This window comes from Ambystoma mexicanum, chromosome 13, assembly GCF_040938575.1.
Source record: "Ambystoma mexicanum isolate Mex_15411 chromosome 13, UKY_AmexF1_1, whole genome shotgun sequence".
NCBI classification, from domain to species: domain Eukaryota; kingdom Metazoa; phylum Chordata; class Amphibia; order Caudata; family Ambystomatidae; genus Ambystoma; species Ambystoma mexicanum.
The window spans coordinates 739,053,797-739,066,323 of record NC_090938.1 but is presented as its reverse complement, the minus strand read 5'-3'; the positions used below and the strand labels follow the sequence as shown (position 1 = coordinate 739,066,323).

At 48.9% G+C, this 12,527-nt stretch overlaps 1 protein-coding gene across 2 annotated transcripts in view; it reads left to right on the top strand.

Annotated features, from left to right (window-relative positions):
• The first annotated feature begins 547 nt into the window (after positions 1-547).
• Positions 548-12,527, top strand: part of PPT2 (palmitoyl-protein thioesterase 2) — a 129,991-nt gene continuing 118,011 nt past the window's right edge. Inside the window, exon 1 of one of the 2 annotated variants that reach the window (XM_069635019.1) lies at positions 548-680. The gene's annotated coding sequence lies outside the window, so the exon portion shown is untranslated. The remainder of the gene's footprint in view (positions 681-12,527) is intronic. The other variant, XM_069635020.1, reaches the window with a different exon arrangement.

The following is a 12,527-nucleotide window of genomic DNA, read 5'->3' as shown; positions in this document are numbered from 1 at the left end:
AATCCAGGTGGCTGATCCCATTTATTATACAACAAATTCACCCCCCCCCCTCTTTTTTTTATATTCCCCCTTTTCATTCCCATCTTACAGTGCGGCCCTAGGAAGGGGCTATAAGTCATACTTGAAGCTTCGCATCCTCGCGGGACATGTAACATTTGCATATTCATGAAGCTCAAAGATTGTAACCAACGCCAGATGACCTAAGCTTTAAGTGTTGTTGTTTCCTCTTGTCTATACTATGATTGTTGGTTATAGAATTTCAATAGAAACATAATTAAAAAAAACAAAAACGTAGGACTACAATTCCCAGAATTCAAACAATAAAATCCGACTGCATAGCCTACGCATGAGGGGCGCTCTGTCTCTCTGAGTGATGGATGAACGATGCAGGGGAAGGTACACGCTCGGCTGCGAACAGGCAGGTGGTAGAGTCGGTTGCTAGGGACGCCTGCACGGTTGCCAGGGCCCGGTCGGATGTGACGTTCGGGGGAGGATCCCAGGCTGGTGGCAGATGCTCTGTCAGGCTGACTGCTTGCCTCTGAATTAGAAGTAAACAAGGAGGAGGAGAGGGGGAGGAGGGAGAGCAGGGACATAGGCCGGGGGAAGGGATCCGCAGCAGGAGTCCGAGTCAGACCAGAGCATTCCGAACATCTCTCCGAGGCAGGAGGCAGCTGGCAGAGGTGAGAAGAGAGGGGGGGGGGTGTGTTAATCATGAGGCAACAGTGGGGTCCTGGAGGCCGCGTGTGATCTAGGAAAGATGGGGGAGGCTACAGGTACTCTAGAGATGCCCCAGGAGTCTGTGGGAAAAGGCAGGATATCCCCTTTCTTTATTTGAAGCATCTGCTGTTGGGGTCCAGCAGCCTCTTGGCTGGTATGCGTTTCCCCCCATATTCCTCCTTGAAGCAGATGCTTTTTTTCGGTGTTTCCCCCCACTCGCCCCGTAGTTTCCAGGCTCTCTGCAGAAGGAGCCCCTCTCCGTCCTGTTGTGGTCTCCCAATGACTTTTTATTTTGTTTATTTTTTTTGAGCGAATCTGCTGTGAAGTGATGGTCAGCCTTTCTGGGGTTTATTCTGGCCTCCCTTTGCCGCTGCTGGTTTCAGCGAAACCTCGCTTGCCTGGGACGTGCTTCCTAAACTCAGCCTCTCCGCCCTGCTCAGTTCCCCTCTTGTCACTTTAAGGCCGGGTTTGTTCTGGCTGCTTCCTTGACACCGAATCCTCCTCCTCCTCCTCCGTGCTTGCTAAGGAAGCCCCGCATGCTGCGGTTCAACCCCAGCCTCTCCCGCTCCGCCCGTCTTTCTTCTCCTTTGTCTGCTTTTTGAGCCATAGTCTCTTTGCCCGCTGCCCTTTGAGCTCAACCTGTTTGGCCTATTCATGTCTCCCCTCTTTGCCTGCTGCCCTAAAGTCTGCCTCTTTTCTCTCTCTTTGCATGCTCCGCCTGCTGCCCTTTAAGCCCCCCTCCCCCATTTAGCCTGGTGTGTGTTTCCCCTGTGCCTACTAGCTGCTGCCCTTTAAGCGCGTCGTTGCATAGTGTACCCCGCGCCACCCCCCCACACTTTCGTCCTGCCATATGAAGTTGCCCTCCATTGCCTGCTATATAGCCTGGATGCTCCCCCGCTGTCTGAGCTGCATTCCCTTTGCTCGCCTCTTTGGCCTGGCTGTGCTCCCCCTTTGCCTGCTGAGCTGTAAGCGTGTTCGTTTTGTTTGCACGGCTTGCCCCCTCTGTGCCTGGAGCCCCATGCAGTTTCTACTTGTGCCTGCTGTCTAGGCCGCATTCGGCTCTCTTGCTTTGCATGCGTTTCCACTCTCGCAGGCCATCAGCAGCCCCCCTCTTTTGCCTAGTATAAGTCGGCCCCTTTTTGCCTGCTGTCTTCTCCCCGCGTTCCTCTTCTGTGCCTGCGGTGCCGACTGAGCCTGTTCCCGTGTGACTGCTCGCTGTCAGCCCAGAGGTGTCCCCACAGGTCCCGCGCCCCACTTTGCTGTCCTGTTGCGCCCAGCCCCTGGCCTTCCAGGAACGCCCGCCTGGGCTGTTCTTAGAAGTGCCCTGTTCCCCTGGGGCCTGCCTGTGGGTGTCGGGTTTCTGTTTCTCCAGGCCCCTGCCTGCGCCCTGCCTGATAAGAGCCCTGGCCGCTGGCTCGCCGTGTTGTTGTCTTCCTGTTTGGGAAGGGCCTTGAAAGGTGTTCTCTCTCGTCCCCCCCCCCCCCATCGCCTGCTGTATTTGTTTCTTTTTCAGGTGACCCTGGGTTCTCGTAACATTACCAGGATCTCCGCCTGATATGTACGTGCATAATTTCTTAGGATTTACCTGGGTGACTGGCGTCATTAATTTGATTTGCACCCACCTGTGCCTTTTCTTTTGTTTTGCCGCTTTGCTGGGGGCACAATACATGTTTATCAATTTCTATAGACCAGGGGGTCTCCAACTTTTAGCTTAGTTATTGGCCACTGGGCGGGTGCGTCTGGTGAGAGCTACTGGGGTGGTGATGTCCATGAGTTTTGCTGCTAGCTGTCGCTTAAAAATGGTCGCTCATGGAGACAGTCAGTGTGATGGCTGACACTGCAGGCTTCCCACCAGTGCTCATTAATCGGTTGTGTAGCTTGAAACAGCACCAGCACTCGCATGCGGGATCAAAGTTTGGATTTTAGCAGGTTTATGTCTGAGAAAGGCAGGTTGGCAGAGATAGCCGGTCACATTGGCTGATGGTGGAGCTGCCCTCCTTGCCGTAGTGTTTCTGCCTAACTGGAAACTGAAGGGGTACATCCGCATCCAGGCCTCCAACAAGGGGAGTTTGTTTTTGCACATGCAGCCCCAAAAGAAACAATCACAGGAGAATTTCAATCAGTGTGTTATACAGTTTTAAACGATTCAGCATATATCCCGTTCTCCTTTCTCAAAGAAAATCCACTGCCAGTTTAGCATGTCCCCCATTCATGCAAATTGCTCACACGCCAGGGCACAAAATTCAGCCAAGGAAAAGAACCAAAGCCTACATATTGAGGGCTCCAGCATCACAAAAATGGCCTAAAGTGACAATTATGACATCTTTTTTGCAGTGATATCAACATGTGCTTTACAATGGCAGTTCCGGCATATACTATTGGTGAGCAGGCATCTATTGGAATTTTCCATGTGTTACAGAATTGCTTGTACATTGTACATTGTTTTGCCCAATTTTAGCAAAAATGGTGCTCAAAAATTGCATCATTTCAACCCAGTATTGAAAGGATGAAGGTCCCCGGTCAGAATTGGAACATGTGCATACAGGCTCCCCACAGATCTCTTTAGATCTGCCGCTTTGCCTCCATAGCTAAAGGGGTCCAACCCTATTAATTGCTCTCCCGTCCCCAGGCTCTTCTCAATGTTCTCTCGCTGTATTCGCCACCATGTTTTGTACACTGCTCTTTTTCTTAGTAACTAGGTTTAAGCTGTATTAACCCTGTTCAAATCAAAATATATACATACAAACCACTGCTCCCTTTTCTTACCTGATTACTTCATTCCTAAAACATAGCCTGAAACAGAACTCTCAAATCTTGTTTTTCAAGTCCCGGCATTGATCGTACATGCCATTTTACACTCCTATTTAGTTTTATAAACGTAAGTGGACAAGCACCAGAATACACTGCAGCTAGTAGTTTCCCACATATACTTAAATGTAAAATTGCCATTAGTGTTTCAATTCCTGTATTCGGACACGCATAGACGCGCCACCTCCATACCATGGCAAATTCCATCTTGACCTTTAATACAATTGGGGTAATACTGCCTTAAAACAAAGAACTGAGTATCTGCAAATTAAAGACATAATTCACTGTGTTACCAAAAACCGCAACATGTACCACTGGATGTACCTTTTTTCTTGCAAGCTGGTACTTGCACTGTCTTTTTTTTTTTTTTTTTTTCTACTTGCACACATGCACTCGCTGAGCAAAAAACGGTAACAGCTGCAGCTTTATTTTCCCCATTGTTTTTGAGAGCCTACAATTATCAGCATGCAAAGTGATGCTAACCGAAAGACATCTAAAGAAACAAGAGGACTGAAATGATCCCAGCCCCAGCTTTGCTTCACATGGCATGCAGATTCATGCACTCCTTCCCTTTCTAATCAGCCATCATTTGCACCTCTTGGTGACCATGGCCACAACAGGTATTACCCATCCACTTTTATTATTGATAGATAACCCCTGTTGCCCCCAAGCCCTTCAAGTCCAGATGCAGCACCTCCTCTCACCAGGCACACTGCATTTGACTGTTTGTTTTCCGGGAAGAAGAGAGGGAGGGGGCAGGAGAAGAGGCCCAAGGACTTAAGACACCAACAAAAAAAACCACAGTGCTCATTTTGGTGCCTGATGCAAGGAGCTACGGGGAAGCCTCAGGCGAGCTACCGGTGGCTTGTAATCTATTGGTTGGAGACCATGGCTGTAGAAGGACTGGGTGATCATCGGTGACATTGCCACATAGGCCTGCCCCACAGTACTGTGTATGTAATGCTTATCCATGCATTACACTGCCACGGAATACTGCACCATGGTGACTGTCTGTCATTTACTATGCGTGGAATTGTTTTACACCTGTTACCGTGTAACAGGAGCAGAACTCTCAAGTGCCACCGTTCCATGCGCAAGAAACCACCCATCCCATTTTTCCCTTGTAATCCTGGGAGTTGTAGTTTCCATGTTAGATACAGGACTACAAATCCCAGAATTCCATAGAAAAACGGGACCGGATGACTTTCCGACGCCTGGAGCTGGGAAACCTGAGCTCTCTGCAAAAGGCCTGCTCATTAGTTATTCTGCCTTATAATGACTTCCCATCCGCATCCGTGCATATAATGCTTCCCCATAGTTTTAAGTGCATGGGAAGCACACTCATAATCTTGGCTGACTCGAGAGTTCCTAGCCCTGTGTATCCAAAATAACGTGTTGGAGTAAATGGGCTTTGTTGATGGCACAGCGCAAACGCTGACACTCGTATCAGCCACTGTGCAGAAGCATGACCTGTGTCCGTTTTGCCCCTCCCTCTCTTCCCCATACCTAAGGGGTACATAGCTGTGCTGAAGGGTTGAGTGTGTCTCATCCCTGTGGCCAACCAAATCGTACTTCATGGGACCACCCCACAAGTCTCATCTTTGTACTCTGTCTCTCTCTTGGTCTTCGCACTGTCCTCTCCTCACTCTTTCTTTGCTTGCCATTTGCCCTCTCCTGTGTCTGTCTTGCTCTGTACTCCCATGCACCCCTCCTTGTGTGTGAACCCCTCTCCCCTTCGTGCTTTCTCTTTGGCTGCGGCATGGGCTTGGAATTCTCTTCCTCTTCACCTGCGTGCTATTGAGGCCTATTTTTGTTTCCGGTGGTCCTTGAAAACATTTATTTTTTAGTTTCTTGTGGGTACTCAGCCAGTGTGTACATTGCTTAGGGAATAGCGTCATGATGCCATTGGGCGACCGATGCGCTTTACAAGTGTCGATAACATAACATTTGCCACTTTTATATGTCCGCCTCTTTTGCTCTCTCTCTCTATGGCATCTCAAACTGTTCACGTCAATGGGAAGTGGGCAGTGATCTGTAGCAGCACTGCCAGAAGTGTTTGACATGCTTTGGGGGGTGGGGCAAGACTGTGGACTGGCCAGGCACCTCTATGCCCCCATAACTGTGGCCCTGCCATTCCCCAGGCACTGCTTCTCTGATAGGAGCAGTGTCTCTTGTGTTATGCATGTTTTTTCAGATTCTTTAATGCCACAGGCCTTGTGCTCAGGATCACACAATGTGTGGTTTTCTTTCTCATATGCCTTGGTACTGAGCAAGATTATTTATTCTGCGCGTTTGCGTGCCCATTATATATCTGGCCCAATAAGCCCTCTGCACAGTACTCCTTTCCAGCTTAGAGGAAGACACCCACCGCTGATGTGCACTTTTGGACGCTTCTATCCGGAGGCCGAGTGTTTCCCCTAATGAGTGCAGGAAAAGCGGACTTTGAGCTTCTGTGAAGAGGCACTAGATTTCATCAGAAATGAGAATCGCCCAAGTCTGCTTACTTTTCTAGCACCATGACTCGAAAGGTCGACTTGCTAAGATAGCCCTGCAAACCCCTCCTTCTCCATGGATTTCCCACTAACAGTGCTCAACGCGTCATTTTTAGTTTGAGCCATTAGGTGGCGCACAAGCCAAAACTATTTGCATTGGAATACAAATAGGGAGGATTGACATACGAGGAGGGACTGAGTCTGAAGGTGTTGTTTGCTTGGTTATGTGCCTGCCCATGGCAATGCAAATCTGAATTGCCATTCCCGCCCAAAACCTCTCCTCCTGGGAACTCTTTAAGCTCTCTTCAATCAAACCATACCATCAAACGTTGCACCCAAGTAGCCTGCCAGTGTTTTTCCAAAGCAGTCTTCTGAGAGTTAATGTTATGTTAAGATAATTTAAACCGCGCACTGCTGTCATTTGCATGGTCTCCAGGCACTCAGTTAATGTAATGTAATTAGTCATTTGTATAGCGCCTTTTCCCATTGGTATGGTCTCAGTGCTGTAGGTGAATGCCCCTGGGGACCGAAGTCCAAGGTGTGGGAAAGTTGGTCAGAAGAGTTTAGAATGCATGTGTGCATTTTAGCCAATGTGTAGGTGAGTAGGAGTGTCCAGGTCCCTACTAGCTACCCATATCGAGCTGGCATGTGGACGGGTGCTTTGAATTTGTCCGCACAGTATGCAAGAGTAGGAGACTCATTATGTGTCCAGCTAGACCAAATGTGTGTCGGGGATAAATGTATTCTAAAGGCAGACGTGTGTCATGTGTCTTGACAATTGTGTATGATTGCAGATATGTGTGGCCTTACCTTCGGGCTAATTTCCATAAGCCTGGAGTGTAAAACATACCCGTGTTTTCTGGCTGGCTTCTTGGTGTCGTAGATGTGGCATCGATTCTGTCCTGTGGTCTGCTGGAGATTATTCTCACCATCACTCGGTAATTACATGAAGTTCATTGCTGAACCGACCTAGCTGAAAGGTGATTAATTAACCCGAAGAGAGCAGGGTTCATCGAGTTTCTGGCAGGGCTGGGCTGGGCTGGCCTATAGGGAACTCTGGAGATTTCCCGGTAGGACTCTGGACCCTGGGTCTCTTGGTAACCTATTTTGTTTCCACGTTTTCTCATAGGAAAAGGACTGTGCTTTCTGAAAATATGTAATCTGGGGCAACTTTGAAACATTTTTCAAAGGCCTCTTTTGGTTCCCAGTCCACCCCTGGATTCTTGGGCGTGGGAGCCAGGTTTTGAGGGCCCTCTGTAAGGCCAGGCGATCATCTATGCATTGGATGCTAAGGGGAATTGAGTTCCAGATAGAGGGGTCTTGGACGGAGAAGCCGGATCCCCCTATTCTAGTCGATTTGAAGGGAGGGATCACAAGGAGGAGTGCAGAGCCTGAACGCATGTTTGTGTTGGATTGGTAACGGGTGATTTTCTGTTGAAGGTATTCTGGGCCTGTCTTGTGAAAGGCACGGTGGGTGAGCCCTTAATTGGAGTTGTAAACTCACTATTGCAGTGGTAGAAGTTTACCAATATAATGTGTGAGCCTGTGTCCCGTGGGGGTGGGCTTTGGTGGAGGGGCACAAAGTAGGTAGGAAGGGAGCAATGCGCAAACAATTTTTCAGGGGTTGCAGTTATGCTGACAGCCAATTAAGTAGAAACAGATTTCAGTTTAGCTATAACTGCTATCTGATGGTAAAGTGGAGAAGTGTGCTTCAACTTCACAAAGAACAGTTCCGGAATGGTGAACATGGTTGCAACAAGTAGTGGAGCTGCTAACAGTAAAAAATCAAAGTATTGGAACACTGCTCGCAACCGTTCCCGCTCACTTCAACCACTGTGCTACTGGTGTAATAATAATGCCATAACCAGGTCTGCTTTCTGCCATTCAATTTTATAAGCACTATGCTTGTCCTTCACTGATCCATTTGAAAACAAACATTGGCAAAGCCAAGAGTTTTGGCTTATGAACAAGTATACAGCATTTGGCAGGCACTGCCATTTGAGGCCCATTTACTTGCACCATTTAGCACCTGCTACCATCAATGGACAGTTAATACCATTACGGCAAGTGCCTTTCCCATGTCCAAACTATTGGCATTGCCAATGCTTGCTAGTTTTGACTAAAAGATGGCAAAGCCGTGACCAAAATAGTATTCTTACTTATAAACAGTGTTAGCTTTCCGATGCGTGTAAGGATGCGCCATACTCGGGTTCGCCGTTTCCTTCCTGTACAGCATTTGTTCAAACTGATTTTGCCTTGCACTCCCCTCAAGAGTGTTACTTTCCGAAAGTGCGATGGCATAATTGATATTTCGCAAATGCAGACTCCAGGAGGGTGCAATAAAAACAAAAAACAAATGTAAAAATTACATTAAAATAAATAAATTCTGCCATAAGAAAGGGAACGATCAGCAACGTGGAAAGATTCATAAGTGCGGCAATCCTGATCGCACACGTATTGGTCACAGCTGCAGTGGTGCACCGAGGGTCTTCCGCTCCCCTGTTGCTCCTGCATTGTAACTTTCTTAATCTGGAAGTGGTATCACATTGCAGGAAATTCACCATGTTCATGTCATGCCTCATTCCATGATCAAAGTATTTTCGCCCTGAAGAAGGCTGGGTTTATTGAACCAATGGGAAACCCCTGAGCCCAAACTCCAATAGGCAACATAGAATTCCAATGTTGGACTTAAATGACATGGGTCGGATACCCTCTCGGTCATCCGACCCATGAATCATGTGTCAGTTCACCTCTCTCTCTCTACCACTTAGGTCAAGCTGACTCCAGCGCTGCCACCTACCTTCTCGGTCATCCGACACATGAAGTGTGTGTCAGTTCAGGCTTTTGCCGCCACTTTCTCTTCTCCTCCTGCACCTTTGGCTGACTAACACCCTGACACAGCCCTCACTAACCTTCATCTCTCTATCTCTAACACTCTGGATGTCATGAGTATCTGCTTGAAGCCCAAATCCAAGTGCAACTCTTGGTACGATTCGGACCTTGCCACCCTTAAACGCAAGTGTTGGGTGGCAGAGAGGAAGTAGAGGGCATCAGGTGCACCCCCTGACCAACTGGCATGCTGCCTGCTCCAAAGGCAGTACAGACTTTCTGTCCTCTCTAAGAAGAGGGCCTACATCCAAGCCTGTGTCTCTGCAGCTTCTAACAACTTGGCCAAACTTTTAAAAATGTGCAAGGAGCTGGCCAATCCTGCTGCAGTCTCCACCCCTCCTGTTCCTTCCCAGGCCCTCTGCACGGCCTTCGATTCTCATTTCACCACTAAAACTCAGGACATCCTGTCCACCCTTTCTTCCTCTACCCCCCTTCCTCCTCCACTACCACTCCTGGCATGTCTGAGGCCGTCTCTCCTCCTTTTCCCCTGTTCACCCCTGACAATGTTTCCAGACAGTTCCGATCTATGAAGGTCTTGTCAAAACAGGTTCTCCCCTGCTCACCCAGAATCATCAAGGACCACATCGACACCTTTTCTCCAGCCTGGGCCAATTTCTGCAATCACTCCTTTGCCACTGGAACTTTCCCCTCCCCCTCTTAAAGCATTCCCTTGTGCACCCCCTTCTAAAGAAGCCCTGTGGCGAGCTTTCCTCTCCGGCTGCTCAGTCGCCTCCGTGACAACCTGGGTATCACTAATCAGGCCCTGGCCTGGTTGACCTCATTTCTCACCGACCAACAGTCTCAGGTCCGACCTGGGTCTTTCCTCTTTTCTATCTCTCTCTACTTGTAGCGTACCCCAGGGGACTAACCTCTCACCCTGGCTTTTCAACCACTACCTGGCACCTCTTGCCCACTGCATCGCTACTTTCTGCTCCAATTTTCAGTGTTATGCGGATGACCTCCAGCTCTTTTTCAGGCTCCCCTCAGCCACCTCCGATCATTCTCTCATACCAGACTGTTTGGCCGCCAATGATCTCTGCTTTAATGCCAGTAAGACTGTGATCCCCCTCATTGGGATCTCTCTCACTCTCTCACTCTCCCCCCCTTCCCCACTCTGGGCCCTCTTCCTGTGAGTCTAAGAACCTTGGTATCACCTTAGACTTCACTCTCTCATTCTCTGCTCACACCTCTGACGACTCTATCAGCTGCACCTCCTCAGAGGCATTCTTCCTTTTCTCACTTTCCCCCAGAAGTCCACTGTCACTAGAGCCCTGGTCCCCTCTACGTTGGACTACTGCAACAGCCCCTTTATAAATCTGCCTGCCTCTGCTCTTCAACCTTTGCAACTTACCCAGAACAGGACTGCAAGACTTGTCCTTGGCCTCAAGCCCAGGGGTTGTAGCTCTTGACTGGCTCCCCGTTGCTGCAAGGATCAAGTTCAAGACCCTCTGCATTGTCCACAAGGCTTTCTGTGGCCCGGGACCACTCTACCTCCAACTTTCTCTTCCAAAACATATTCCTTCTCGAGCTCTCCACTCATCCACCTCCAACTCTCCGAGAGTCAGATGCTTCTCCAAGCAGAGAGTTGGGGGCAGATCTCTCTCCTTGGCTGGGGCCTCCGTCTGGAGCAGCCACCATGCCTCTCTCAAACTTGAGCAGAACCACCTCCGGTTCCGGAAGCAACTCAAGACCTTCCTTTTCACTTCCGCTTTCTCTCTTCCTCTCCCCTGCTGATGTACCTGACTTCGCAGTGCACTGGGTCACCTGGATTCCCTCTGAACTCGGGCCCAGGCTCCTGCATGTCCAGTTGTCAAGGCACTGCCTCCAGGGTCCCCCAGCACTTAAGGGTCTGTACCTGCAACCCTACAGTCCCTTATCCCTGCAATTAAGAGCCACCCACTGGCTGCATTTATTCAGTTACCTGCACTTCTTCCTTCCCCTCCCCCTGGCATTTCTCCCCCGCACTTTTGCGATCCAGATGACAAAAGGCCTAGTACGATCATTGTTTTTTCCTCCCTTTGTTTCCCTCTGTGCCTTGTCATGCCTAGAAACACTTGTGTAGAGGCACCTTATAAATGACATATCATGTCTACTATGGTTATTTAATTCAGTTGACAGTAGGTGTTAAGCCAACTCTGTTGCCACGGGATAAAGAGGCACATGGTTACTTTAGGTTAACAGTGCCATATGGAATTGGGTACAAGGTGTATTATGAAATTGTTTACATTGCTGGTTTGGACAACTTGCTGTGTTGCACTTTGAACTATTTTTGTGTGCATGGATGGTTGTTGGCTCTGTGTGCTAATATGCTTGTTGAAAATGCAGGTGAGGGGGAAAGTGCAAGGGGCAGGGGAAGGAGTGGAAATTGCTGAAACAGGGTAATAAATAACGACAGGTAGTGTGGTCAGCGGGTGGCAAGGGCAGTAAATTAAGCGCAGTGAGTGTCAGATAAGTGCAGGTAAGGGGACGTTAGGGTTGCAGATACAGACCCAAGTGCAAGGGTCGCCAGGAGGCAGTGCGGGTAAGCAGACAGGCGGCCAGGGAGTTGGTTCCGAATACAAAGAGTAACCAGGAGCCCAGTGAAGAAACGGACAGATCAGCAGGGGAAAGGAAGAGAGAAGGCAGAATCAAAGAGGAAGGTCTTCATGTGCTTCTGGAACCAAAGGTGGTTCTCCTCGAGTTTCTGAGAGGCAGGGAGGCTGTTCTAGAGGGAGGACCCAGCTGACGAAAGAGATCTACCACCAACTCGTTGTCTATAAGAGTTGTAAGATTTTGGGCTCGTTGGTCTACTTTGGGGGTCATTTTTGGGTTCGTCAAAATATTTTAGAATGGGGGAGATTTTTATTTTCTGCCAGGCTCTGTTTTGTGCTTGTACAAATGGTAACCTATTCTGATGGAATTCTATCGCCGTGCTTTCCTCTCCTTGAACCCAGTGCCTTCCTTAGCAGCGGCAGTACCCTGGGCAGTTTAAGAACCCGGGGCGCCAATTTTGTTGTAACTTCCCGCTCCGGCGCGGAGCAGGGAATTAATCACTGGACTAGGGCGCTCATGCTAACGCATGAGCGCCTTATTCTAATGAAACCGCTATGCTCCCGCGGGCGCATTTAATAACCAACGGACACCTGTCCCGCATTCTCCCACTATGCCAGCTTGTGGGAGGAGCCCCTGAAAGACTCCCCTGAGCTGGCATGGTGGGGGGCTAATGGAGCCCCAGGCGGTCGCCGGGCCCCCGTTGCCCCAAGGCTGGCCCTGCTTGAACCCACCCGTCATTTGATGCACCTTCTGTTCTTTCTTCACTGCCATATTTACATTTTATTTATATATTTATATATATTTTTTTTTTAGTGCAGGTGTTATAATGAGCTGATTCATACAGTGTTCTTCCATTACATCCCTTTTTTTTTCTATCATGTCCTTTTATTTCTTCAGCCACCTAACTTTCTGGCAGCAGTAAACGAGTCTTTCCCCTCCTGTATTGCCTTGCTTTCCCTGCACGTGTGACCTGACCTATGACCCCTTTATTAGAAAACTGACTAGCATGTACCGTTAAAGGTGTTTTTTTTTTATAACTGGGACGTTGAAAAGTCAGGACTGTTCATCCTAAAACGGGGATGCCTGGTC